Here is a 4,122-nt window from a genome sequence, read left to right as displayed (position 1 = left end):
TCTCTCTTCTCTCTTCTGCGGGATCCATCTGTACCAGAAACATAAATGATTAGAACAAAATCACCAGTAAATCGCAAACACAAACTCGATTACGAACCCTAACTAGAAACCCCCAAATCGATTTCAAATCCCAGATAAACAAACCCTAAATCGAACCCGCATGACGATTTCAAACCATAAATCAAAACCCCATATCAATTTTGAACCCTCCCTCGAAACCCCCAAATCGATTTAGATTCACTGACAACGCTTTGGAGCCCAAATCCGTTAAATCAAACCGTGAAAGTTATCGATACTGACCTCAGCTCGTCGAGGAGGGAGTCCGACGTCGATTAGAACCACTAAATCACCCACAGTCGGCGTCGCACGAGAAATCGCCTCCGAGAACGAGAAACCCTAGTTTTCGAAAGGAGAAGAGAAAATGAATCCTCTCACGCGAATCCCTTTTTTTCTCTCCGCTTCGACGCGATATCGCGTGGCCACTGCTTCGTCGACATGTGCCATGAACCCGTATTATACGGGTTCACTCCCATGAACCGGATCACCGATTTAAACCCATTTTTTTTTTTTTTTTTTTAATTTCGGGCAATATGATACCGAGCCATGACCTGTTCTAAATACGTCGATGCGCATGCTCTAAGTTTCCCGCTCAACAATAGTGGGTCCCATATATTAGTCCAATCGCGTACGTCGTAACGGTTTTTGACTTCATCCAACGGCCAGGATTAATTCATTTTTTATTAATAAATAGAAATAGTAACTCCCTGAGTCTATTTTCTTCTTCGTTGTTCATCGTCTTCTCGCTCAAGATCTCTCTCTCTCTCTCCCTCGCAGAAGAGAAACCCTAACTCATCTCACCGGAGAACGACGCCACCGCCGCCGAATCGTAGATCCTCCACTTCCTCGTCAACAAAAATGTCTTCCTCGTCGTCATCGAGGAATCTACCCAAGGAGAATAATCCACTTTCTCGTCCGAGCGTATCCAAGACTCGAGCCCCACTCGGCGACGTCGTAAACCGCCGTAATCCCCTCGGAGACATCACAAATCAGAAGAACGGATCTAGAATCTCCGCTCCGTCTTCTACTCTCGTAAGTTAAAACTTCTTCTTCTTCTTCTTTTTCCCGCCGAGAAAATTAGGGTTTTAGGGTTTACAATCTGTTAAAATTCGTTCGTTTATTGAAGGTGCATTGTTCAAATAAGATCGGGAAATCGAAGAAAGGCGTCGAAACCTCCCAAGCTAAACGCGAAATCGAACGTACGCGTTCCTTACGAAGACATCGAATCGCCTCAACGTAAAGCAGAGTCAGATTTGGGAGGAAATGATGATGATGAGGTTGATGATATTGATAGTAACCTTGTGGATCCACAGCTTTGTGGTGCCTTTGCTTGCGATATCTACGAGCATTTGCGTTCATCCGAGGTTAGAATCGCTTTATGAATTTAACAACTAAACTTGCTCTGTTTCTGAACTTGCTTGTTGTGTGGAATGCAGGTAAAGAAAAGGCCTGCTTTTGATTACATGGAGAGTGTTCAGTCAAACATCAATGCTAGCATGCGTACTATACTCATTGACTGGCTCGTGGAGGTAAAGCGTTCATTAAAAGCAAGGAATGTAGTTTGGATTTGATGAGGCAAGAAAGAACGTTTCTTTATAGACTTTGGACTCTTTTAGGTGTTGATGTATGATTTTTTCATGAAACTACAGGTTGCTGAAGAGTATAGGCTTTTGCCTGAGACGTTGTATTTGGCGGTGAACTGTTTGGACCGTTATCTTTCAGGGAATGTGATTACCAAGCAAAACCTGCAGTTGCTTGGTGTTTCATGCATGATGATTGCAGCGTGAGAAATCTATAAATTTAACTCTGAGGTTTCATACTTTGGTTTCTTCAATAGTTTGCATTTTGAACTTGTGGACGTAATGATTTTTGCAGAAAATATGAAGAAGTGTGTGTGCCTCAAGTGGAGAGTTTCTGTTACATCACTGATAACACGTACTCAAGAAACGAAGTTTGTGCTTTCGATTTCCGTGGACAAACTCTTCTTCTTGTGGGTTTCACATCGTTAACCTTATATCTTACCAGCTTTTGGAGATGGAGTCGTCTGTTCTGAATTACCTTAAGTTCGAAACTTCGAATTAACAACTCCAACAGCAAAATGTTTCTTGAGGTAGCTTCTGATCATATTGTTGTTATTTCTATCTTTGTGTGTACGTGTGTGTGTTCCCTGCTGATCTGGACTTATAAAAATGGTGGTTAATTAGGCGCTTTGTTCGTGCTGCTAAAGGCAAAACGGAGGTATAGTGTTATATAACAATTGAAGATGAGCTATTTGCTCATTTGGTGATTGGTTATATACGTTTCTAACTGTTTATTTCTGTCTAATTAGGTTCCATTACTGCTGTTTGAGTCACTAGCGAGCTATCTCAGCGAATTATCTCTCTTAGATTACGCTATGCTTCGCTACGCTCCATCACTTGTCGCAGCCTCTGCAGTGTTCTTGGCACGATACATATTACACCCTTCAAGAAAACCATGGGTATGACAAAGAAACTGTATTTACATTCCTGTTTTCTCCAGTACTGCTTTGTTCTCAGCGTTCTAACCAACCTGTTAAAATTTGGCTTTTCACAGAGCTCTACGTTAGAGCATTACACATCGTACAGGGCTAAACATCTGGAAGCATGAGTTAAGAATCTTCTTCAGCTATGTCATGAGAGTCCCTCAGCCGATATAGTTGCAGTCAGAAAGAAGTACAGTCAAGACAAAGTAACAAAACACTCCAACTTCTTTTGTTTTTATTATTAGTAACTTCAAATAAGATACTTGAAATGTTTACTGTTGTTTTTCTATTTTTTTCGCAGTACAAATTTGCAGCAAAGAAGTTTTGCCCCACCTCACTGCCACAAGAGCTCTTCCTCTGATTGTGCTTCCTTTTGTTTTTTTTCCTCGTCTTGTTGATAGTAACTCATTGGGTCAGACCAAATGTATTCAGTTCGATTGATGTGTAGGACCAATGTAATGAACATAAAACAATAATAATAAAAAAAGTAGAAAAAAACACAGCTACAGCAGTGATAAGATTCCAAAACTTCTGGTCTTATGGGGATGCTTTTGACGGCCTGGTTGTGGGTTGATGTGCCCTGGTTTCCCCGAAGAACCAACACCATTCTTTGGTTTAATTCCGAGACGTTTTGAAGTTGTTGAATTTTTTTGCGGCTAACTTGATTCATATATCCCAAGTTGGTTGGAATTGCATATGTCGGAGAAACTAGTAATCTAGAAGACATTGGTAACCACAATGTCCCTATGGTTGCAAACATCTCAACCAGGTTCATCTTTTGTTTATCTTTTTGATGAGAAAATGTGTTATATGTGTTAATCAAATGGTTTCAATCGAATTATATATAGGGGGCAAAATTTACGTTAAATATGAAATTATTTTTCATGGTCCAACCATGCATTCATCTATGATAAGTATGAAGTCATTTTATTATTTACACCTACTCACACGTCATTCTGGATAGGAAACGATCATACACCCTTCTCTAATGGAAAATGAAATTATGTTTGCTTTTTTGACTCGAACATTTTAGAGAAACCAAACAAATAAAATAAGAAAGGAATCGATACGAAGGATGGGATTTAGAGGAATATCCCCTATATATTAAAAGAGAAGTCACTTTAATGATTTCTGATGACGTGTCGTTCATAGGTGAAGTTTCAATTTAATATCCCCTATATATTAAAAGAGAAGTCATTTTAATGATTTCTAATGACGTGTCGTTCATAGGTGAAGTTTCAATTTAATTGTTATAATTTGATTAGTCGATTGTTCTTAATTTTTATTTATTTAATTTAGATCTAAAAATTTAAGGTAAGTCTAAAATCATTTAACACCCACTTGCCATATAATCTAAAGAATATTACAAATAACAATTTATGGAAACTAATTTTTGAAATTATAGAAAGATTAATAATGTTTTATTTATCACTTTCAATATTTATAAACTATAAAATATAATGAACGAAATTTTATATAAGATAATTATAATTGTTTTATACTCTACTTGATGAATTGTATTCGAATATAATTATATAATAACTATTTTAAATATAACAAAA

The 4,122-nt window shown here is 37.9% G+C and overlaps 1 pseudogene; it reads left to right on the top strand.

Moving 5' to 3' along the window:
* Positions 1-825: 825 nt before the first annotated feature.
* On the top strand, positions 826-3,217 carry LOC125601259 (annotated as a pseudogene).
* Positions 3,218-4,122: the final 905 nt, after the last annotated feature.

The sequence above is a fragment of the Brassica napus genome, unplaced genomic scaffold (assembly GCF_020379485.1).
Source record: "Brassica napus cultivar Da-Ae unplaced genomic scaffold, Da-Ae ScsIHWf_2494;HRSCAF=3222, whole genome shotgun sequence".
In the NCBI taxonomy this organism is placed as follows: domain Eukaryota; kingdom Viridiplantae; phylum Streptophyta; class Magnoliopsida; order Brassicales; family Brassicaceae; genus Brassica; species Brassica napus.
The sequence above is the reverse complement of the archived record's forward strand: the minus strand, read 5'-3'. Positions and strand labels throughout refer to the sequence as shown.